We start from the raw sequence: 9,658 nt of genomic DNA on the forward strand, positions 1-9,658 counted from the left end.
TCTTCATTTCTTTTAGAAATGCTAACATGACTAACCATTGGCACATGCCAATCTCCAGCATCAACAATGCATACTACGTTTCGACCCTTGAATTGAAATGCAGGGGTCTTCTTAACAAAATCAAGAAGAGGTCTAATCTTGTAATGCCAATGCATACCTAAGATAACATCACAGTTACCAATGGGTGCAAGTAGAAAATATTCTTGGTCACGGTAATCCCCAATTCTAAGATTCAACTTCCTCTGGATAAGAGTAGAATTGGTTGTAAGTCCTTCAAATGCCAAACCTGATTCAATTGGTGTTCCCAATTGATTCGGTGGAATTTGTAGCCTTTCAGCAGTATCTACTGACACAAAATTATTTGTGGACCCTGGATCAAAGAGTATCAAAACTCGTTGATTGTTGAGTGTTCCCCAACCCTTTAAAAGTTGTCTCTTCTTCTCATATGAATGAGTGTTAACTTGCACATCCAAAATATTATTTGAGGATGGCGAAGGAGGATCTTTAATCACATTTGCTTCTTTCCTTTTGTGAGGACAATGAAGCTTCATATGCCCTAACTCACCACAAAGAAAGCACCTTCCTTCCTCTTTGTACTTTTGTAGCTCAGAGGGTGAGAGATACTTGCGCTTCTTCTTGTTACCCTCTGGCTTTGAATATTGGTCATAGGTAGAGGTAGGTCTTCTTTGATTAGTCCTATTGGTTATTCACAGAGCTGCTCTTGTTTAGCTCTATAAGAACTCATCTCCAACTTTCGAGATGTACCAGGTGTATGCAAACTTTTAGCTATGATGGCAGACTCCATCATGCGAGATAAGGTTTCATGTGGATACACCTTCATGGTTCTATGTAAATGAGGGAGTAGGCCAGCTTCAAACTTCCTTTTCTTCTCTTCATCGTTGATATCCATTAAAGGAGTAACCTTGAGAAGAGTAGACCAAAACTTTCTACATAACTAGTGACCTTCTCATGCTCTTTTTGGCTTAGCCGATTCCACTCCTTCTTGACATCATTCTCAAAATCAAGAGGCAAGAAACGAGCATAAGACTTCTTCTTGAACTTTTCCCAAGTTGTAGGTTTCCTTCCCTCCAAAATGAGAGTCAACCACCAATTACTAGCGGTGTCTTTCAAGTGTATGCCTACATGCCTGAGCTTGGACTTTTCTGAGAAATTACCATCAGAAAAAGCAACTTCAAATTGCATGACAAAGGCTAATGCCATAGCATGATCTCTTTGACCGGAGTAAGAGTCAAACTTTATGTCCTTATCCCTTGACTTGAAAGTCTTAGTCTTCTTAAACTTGCTCCTCTTATGGTCCCTCTTTGTCCGTTTGTGGATTGCACGAGACTTAGAACCAAGAGAGTAGGAACTAGAAGATGATGATGAGGAGGAGGAACTTGAGTAATCAGGGGATTAGTTGGTTGTTGAGGGAGATGACTTCCTCCTTATCTGCCTCACTTGAGGTGAGGTCTTTTTACTCTTCTCGACCTAAGAGTCCTTCTTCCTTCTAGAAAGCTTCTCAGCAATTGGATGCTTTGTACCTTCACCATCAATTGGTGCAATGGTATTTCCTCCAGTATCACCATCTTTTGGAGGATTCGGTCCTTCATAAGTAGCTTCTTCCCTTGCCCTTAAGTTGTTAAGACGTACTTCGAGAATTTCCAACAATCTACGATACTCTGTCAATTGAGCTTGTAATTGCTCACTTGTAGGTACTTCATCATTTGCAATATTTACCTTCTTCTTACAAGGATCGCCTTTACTTTGAGAAAAGCAAAGAGACCTGCTTTGATGCAACTGTCATAAGATCCGAGAAACACACTTGACCTTCTTATATACTTAAAAGATATATGGTGAATATTATACTGGCATAGAGAGAGAACAGATGAGAGAAAAGAAAGATAGATAGAGAGAGAGAGAGAGAGAGAGAGAGAGAGAGAGAGAGAGAGAGAGAGAGAGAGAGAGAGAGAGAGAGAGAGAGAGAGAGAGAGAGAGAGAGAGAGAGAGAGAGAGAGAGAGAGAGAGATTGACAACACACTAGGGACTAGAAGATGAGCCAGTCCCCCCCTTGTGGAGTTATATTATTGACAAGGAACAAGCTCCTCCATTACACATAAACCAATTCTTAACTTGTAGATCTTGGGAACAAGATCACGGTTTCTTGCACGGTATTCAACTGGCTAACACTTGCACAACTCGGAAGTTGGCACCTTTTGATCCTTCTTGAGTCTCTCCTTCTCTCCTGCACAATATGTGTAGGGATCTCCTCTTGGAGCTTGATTTCAGCAGAGCTTCCGTAGCACTTGCACCTTCTCTCCTCCTCTTGGAACTTGCTTTCAACATGGCTTTCGCAACACTTGCACCTTCTCTCCTTCTCTTGGAACTTGATTTCAATAGGGCATCTACAGCACTTGCACCTTTCATTCCTTCTCTTGGAACTTGATTTCAGCAGGGCTTCCGCAGCACTTGCACCTTCTCTCCTCCTCTTGGATGCATGCAAAGTGATGCTTCCTTCACCTCCCTCACACCCAAGGAGAGCCTCCCTTTTATAGGCTCCAAGAGCTTCTCTTCTTGGAGTGAGACTTAAGTGCCAAGATTGGAAAGGTTGATCTTCATGTAAGATGTGGTTGTTATAGGACCTACTATGTAGTACTAATTTTGAAATACCTCTCTGTGCGTTGTTTGGATGGAAAAATGTCAAACACGAAAGTTGTAGATCTCACAATTTTTGATAACACACAACGGGCCGTTTTTAGAGATCATATTTCTATCGTGAGATATTTTAAAAATGGATCCACTGTGTCTATTTTAAGAGAAACAACTTTTTAAATTGTACTCTTAACTTGTGGTTCATGCAATCACCTTGAGCCATAGATAAGGAGAGTTCATTAGATTGCATTGGGCCTCAACCTTAAGGTTGAATTCCACACAAAAGCTTGTGTTATTTTAGACCTTAGAAAGGGAAAATCACTTCTTTTCTCACTTCCAGAGGATCACGTCTCTCGTTTTTCTTAGTGAGAGAATTACCTCTCTTGTCTTTCTTAATGAAAGAAAAGACCTTAATCCTTGACTTGTAATGGAGAGGATGACCCCAAATGAATGCAATGCTCATTACACACAAGTAAACGTTCCCAGGTGTCCCCGGATGCACACATAAATACAAACACACAATGCTAATGCACTTCCTCTTCTTAGAACTCAATCCATCTTTATTTATGTGTAACTCCTTGGTTCTTGTGTACACTCTTATACTTGGTAGACACTTCCTTCCCCCTTCATAACTTGTACTGCATGTACCAGATATCCCCGTCCTAGTCCTCTGATCATCCATTAAGTGATGCACTAGGAACGCTAGTTTGTAAATGGTCTCATGGCCATGCTACATCATTATCAACACTTAAAGAAAAAGTGAGTCATTAGATTACTGACATAAATTTACTAAATAGAGAATGTGTGTAATAAACAATCAATTTAGTGACACAAAAGACCGAGCCACTTTTAACTGAGTTGTCAAGCCAACTCTTGCGAACTGTTGCACTGAATAGGTGATATTGGTAACTAATTCTTACGATTTATTTAGCCTTCCTCAATAGTTACGACACTCGTTGTAGGAGTCCAACTAATCTAATATCTAGGACATCAATAAGCTTACTTAATCTTGCACTTCATCTCTTAAATCTTCATGGCCAGATCTCTACATTGGACACTAAAATACTAAGCCTAGGGTTTTTATCCCTTAGGGAATTGATTTCAAGGCAGCATAGATCCAATGGATCTATCTACACATTTCCATTTAAATTATTTTAAAATGATCTATTCTCTTCTTTTAAATAATAACATCCTTTTATTATTTATCATTTTTTTTCATGTTGTAGATTAACACACCGCATACTCTTAATTATGTCAAATCAAAAACACCATGTTTATATAGATATTTTCTTTAACAAGAATAACATTAAATTGTTTGTTTATATTTCTAGGAAATTTACTAAAGCATAAAAAATTTGACTTTTAGCTTTTCCATGGAAACACCATAATTTTTATTGATGCAAAACATACTTTTTAAATAAAACCTGAAATTTTTACTAAAAAATAACAATGTTTGAATTTTCCAACATATTAAATGATCTCCAAATATTATCAAAAAATTTTACTAAACTTTTACCATTATAGAATTCATATGAAAAGTATTTTAATTCATAATTATGAAACCAAAATTTTTATAAAAATTCATGTATGTCATTTTGAAGCCATTTTAAAATATTTTTAATTTTAAAAATATAAAATCGGACCTACATAAATACAAACAACCATTCAGAGTTGAAAATCAAGTTCCAAGAGATTTTATGAAAATTATAAATTGAGAAAATATTCATGTCACACCGTTTATTTTTGTTAAATGAGATAAAACGCTTAACTGACAATACGAGTCGAAATTGCGCTTTTGAAGGCTGTGTCCTTTGGAGTCCGCTGGCCAAGATCTACCTTCCACCCAGTTGTCTCACACACAAGATCATCATTCTTTTTACTTCCTTGCCTTCCTGACTAAGTGATTGACTTATCATGATAGAAATGACCTTTAAGATTTTAAAGCTATTAAGCTTTAATTAAGACCTTTAAACCCATGGCCATGTTAGAGGACCTGTCTTGTCCTTAGGATAAGATTCAATTCACTGTTGCACTACAAACAAGCACTGCCGATAGCAGTTCAAAATGTTTCCTGACTAAGTGATTGACTTATCATGATAGAAATGACCTTTAAGATTTTAAAGCTATTAAGCTTTAATTAAGACCTTTAAACCCATGGCCATGTTAGAGGACCTGTCTTGTCCTTAGGATAAGATTCAATTCACTGTTGCACTACAAACAAGCACTGCCGATAGCAGTTCAAAATGTTTCCTGACTAAGTGATTGACTTATCATGATAGAAATGACCTTTAAGATTTTAAAGCTATTAAGCTTTAATTAAGACCTTTAAACCCATGGCCATGTTAGAGGACCTGTCTTGTCCTTAGGATAAGATTCAATTCACTGTTGCACTACAAACAAGCACTGCCGATAGCAGTTCAAAATGTTTCCTGACTAAGTGATTGACTTATCATGATAGAAATGACCTTTAAGATTTTAAAGCTATTAAGCTTTAATTAAGACCTTTAAACCCATGGCCATGTTAGAGGACCTGTCTTGTCCTTAGGATAAGATTCAATTCACTGTTGCACTACAAACAAGCACTGCCGATAGCAGTTCAAAATGTTTCCTGACTAAGTGATTGACTTATCATGATAGAAATGACCTTTAAGATTTTAAAGCTATTAAGCTTTAATTAAGACCTTTAAACCCATGGCCATGTTAGAGGACCTGTCTTGTCCTTAGGATAAGATTCAATTCACTGTTGCACTACAAACAAGCACTGCCGATAGCAGTTCAAAATGTTTCCTGACTAAGTGATTGACTTATCATGATAGAAATGACCTTTAAGATTTTAAAGCTATTAAGCTTTAATTAAGACCTTTAAACCCATGGCCATGTTAGAGGACCTGTCTTGTCCTTAGGATAAGATTCAATTCACTGTTGCACTACAAACAAGCACTGCCGATAGCAGTTCAAAATGTTTCCTGACTAAGTGATTGACTTATCATGATAGAAATGACCTTTAAGATTTTAAAGCTATTAAGCTTTAATTAAGACCTTTAAACCCATGGCCATGTTAGAGGACCTGTCTTGTCCTTAGGATAAGATTCAATTCACTGTTGCACTACAAACAAGCACTGCCGATAGCAGTTCAAAATGTTTCCTGACTAAGTGATTGACTTATCATGATAGAAATGACCTTTAAGATTTTAAAGCTATTAAGCTTTAATTAAGACCTTTAAACCCATGGCCATGTTAGAGGACCTGTCTTGTCCTTAGGATAAGATTCAATTCACTGTTGCACTACAAACAAGCACTGCCGATAGCAGTTCAAAATGTTTCCTGACTAAGTGATTGACTTATCATGATAGAAATGACCTTTAAGATTTTAAAGCTATTAAGCTTTAATTAAGACCTTTAAACCCATGGCCATGTTAGAGGACCTGTCTTGTCCTTAGGATAAGATTCAATTCACTGTTGCACTACAAACAAGCACTGCCGATAGCAGTTCAAAATGTTTCCTGACTAAGTGATTGACTTATCATGATAGAAATGACCTTTAAGATTTTAAAGCTATTAAGCTTTAATTAAGACCTTTAAACCCATGGCCATGTTAGAGGACCTGTCTTGTCCTTAGGATAAGATTCAATTCACTGTTGCACTACAAACAAGCACTGCCGATAGCAGTTCAAAATGTTTCCTGACTAAGTGATTGACTTATCATGATAGAAATGACCTTTAAGATTTTAAAGCTATTAAGCTTTAATTAAGACCTTTAAACCCATGGCCATGTTAGAGGACCTGTCTTGTCCTTAGGATAAGATTCAATTCACTGTTGCACTACAAACAAGCACTGCCGATAGCAGTTCAAAATGTTTCCTGACTAAGTGATTGACTTATCATGATAGAAATGACCTTTAAGATTTTAAAGCTATTAAGCTTTAATTAAGACCTTTAAACCCATGGCCATGTTAGAGGACCTGTCTTGTCCTTAGGATAAGATTCAATTCACTGTTGCACTACAAACAAGCACTGCCGATAGCAGTTCAAAATGTTTCCTGACTAAGTGATTGACTTATCATGATAGAAATGACCTTTAAGATTTTAAAGCTATTAAGCTTTAATTAAGACCTTTAAACCCATGGCCATGTTAGAGGACCTGTCTTGTCCTTAGGATAAGATTCAATTCACTGTTGCACTACAAACAAGCACTGCCGATAGCAGTTCAAAATGTTTCCTGACTAAGTGATTGACTTATCATGATAGAAATGACCTTTAAGATTTTAAAGCTATTAAGCTTTAATTAAGACCTTTAAACCCATGGCCATGTTAGAGGACCTGTCTTGTCCTTAGGATAAGATTCAATTCACTGTTGCACTACAAACAAGCACTGCCGATAGCAGTTCAAAATGTTTCCTGACTAAGTGATTGACTTATCATGATAGAAATGACCTTTAAGATTTTAAAGCTATTAAGCTTTAATTAAGACCTTTAAACCCATGGCCATGTTAGAGGACCTGTCTTGTCCTTAGGATAAGATTCAATTCACTGTTGCACTACAAACAAGCACTGCCGATAGCAGTTCAAAATGTTTCCTGACTAAGTGATTGACTTATCATGATAGAAATGACCTTTAAGATTTTAAAGCTATTAAGCTTTAATTAAGACCTTTAAACCCATGGCCATGTTAGAGGACCTGTCTTGTCCTTAGGATAAGATTCAATTCACTGTTGCACTACAAACAAGCACTGCCGATAGCAGTTCAAAATGTTTCCTGACTAAGTGATTGACTTATCATGATAGAAATGACCTTTAAGATTTTAAAGCTATTAAGCTTTAATTAAGACCTTTAAACCCATGGCCATGTTAGAGGACCTGTCTTGTCCTTAGGATAAGATTCAATTCACTGTTGCACTACAAACAAGCACTGCCGATAGCAGTTCAAAATGTTTCCTGACTAAGTGATTGACTTATCATGATAGAAATGACCTTTAAGATTTTAAAGCTATTAAGCTTTAATTAAGACCTTTAAACCCATGGCCATGTTAGAGGACCTGTCTTGTCCTTAGGATAAGATTCAATTCACTGTTGCACTACAAACAAGCACTGCCGATAGCAGTTCAAAATGTTTCCTGACTAAGTGATTGACTTATCATGATAGAAATGACCTTTAAGATTTTAAAGCTATTAAGCTTTAATTAAGACCTTTAAACCCATGGCCATGTTAGAGGACCTGTCTTGTCCTTAGGATAAGATTCAATTCACTGTTGCACTACAAACAAGCACTGCCGATAGCAGTTCAAAATGTTTCCTGACTAAGTGATTGACTTATCATGATAGAAATGACCTTTAAGATTTTAAAGCTATTAAGCTTTAATTAAGACCTTTAAACCCATGGCCATGTTAGAGGACCTGTCTTGTCCTTAGGATAAGATTCAATTCACTGTTGCACTACAAACAAGCACTGCCGATAGCAGTTCAAAATGTTTCCTGACTAAGTGATTGACTTATCATGATAGAAATGACCTTTAAGATTTTAAAGCTATTAAGCTTTAATTAAGACCTTTAAACCCATGGCCATGTTAGAGGACCTGTCTTGTCCTTAGGATAAGATTCAATTCACTGTTGCACTACAAACAAGCACTGCCGATAGCAGTTCAAAATGTTTCCTGACTAAGTGATTGACTTATCATGATAGAAATGACCTTTAAGATTTTAAAGCTATTAAGCTTTAATTAAGACCTTTAAACCCATGGCCATGTTAGAGGACCTGTCTTGTCCTTAGGATAAGATTCAATTCACTGTTGCACTACAAACAAGCACTGCCGATAGCAGTTCAAAATGTTTCCTGACTAAGTGATTGACTTATCATGATAGAAATGACCTTTAAGATTTTAAAGCTATTAAGCTTTAATTAAGACCTTTAAACCCATGGCCATGTTAGAGGACCTGTCTTGTCCTTAGGATAAGATTCAATTCACTGTTGCACTACAAACAAGCACTGCCGATAGCAGTTCAAAATGTTTCCTTGCAAAAACTGTACTACTAAAATCCCAGTGTGGCTTGTAAAATAAATAGGTTATAAGCCCCACAACAAATTCTAAGCTCTTGGGAGTTCTTTACAACCTTGCCCAATTAATATCAATTTTCCACATTGTCTAGTGTTGTTGATTTAGAAACTATGAAGATCCAAGAATGATATTCTTGATGGGGATGAAAATTAGCTTTACAAAGAAGCCCACAAAGCCCATTACCACAAACCCAAAATAGCTGTTCGAAAAGCAACCTTTGAGAACTCTTTGCGATCGGGCTTATGGCACCGTTTCATAAGACAAAACGCTATCCTTTGCGAACTCCTTGACGGCCGGGCCTCGCAACGGTGTCGATGGCATCCATGGCGGGAGAAGATGTTCACAAAAAATAACCACACACGGACGCAGTCAGGTAGGCAGGCACGCACATACACAGACGGAGCTCGATGATGCTGAACACGAAGAGCAGAGGGCCATGGCACTCTCTCCCTCTCTTTCCCATTCATGGCGCTCTTGTCCTCGCCATCCATTCAATGCTGCAACAGGCGGAGTCTTGACCCACACACCTCCATAAACAGACTCCAGAGTTCCAAATTCAACGATTCCATCCACGATCCATCCATCTCTCTCTCTCTCTCTCGCTGGCTAGAGGACGTGCGTCGTGCTTCTTGACGATTGGGTCGTACTTGCGAAACTCGAGCTTGTGAGTGATCCTACGGGGATTCTTGGGCTTCACGTAGAAGGGGGCGCCATCGATGAAGACGCACGGAGAGAGAGAGGCAGGCAGGCCATGGGGAAAGGGAAGAAGCTGGCAGCGAATGTATTGATACGGCTGGTGTCCGCGGCGGGCTCCTTGACGCGCCTCACAACGGTGTCGATGGCATCCATGGCGGGAGAACATGTTCGCAAATAGCCACACGCGAACACAGTCAGGTAGGAAGGCATGCATGCACACAGACAGATGGAGCTCGATGATACAAAACATGAAGAGCGGA

At 38.1% G+C, this 9,658-nt stretch overlaps 1 pseudogene; it reads right to left on the reverse strand.

The window, feature by feature from the left end:
• Nucleotides 1-8,810: 8,810 nt before the first annotated feature.
• LOC148031526 (uncharacterized) lies at nucleotides 8,811-9,230 on the reverse strand (annotated as a pseudogene).
• Nucleotides 9,231-9,658: the final 428 nt, after the last annotated feature.

The sequence above is a fragment of the Lygodium microphyllum genome, chromosome 9, assembly GCF_053477565.2.
Source record: "Lygodium microphyllum isolate KBCC chromosome 9, Lygodium_microphyllum_v1.1.10, whole genome shotgun sequence".
Lineage (NCBI taxonomy): Eukaryota > Viridiplantae > Streptophyta > Polypodiopsida > Schizaeales > Lygodiaceae > Lygodium > Lygodium microphyllum.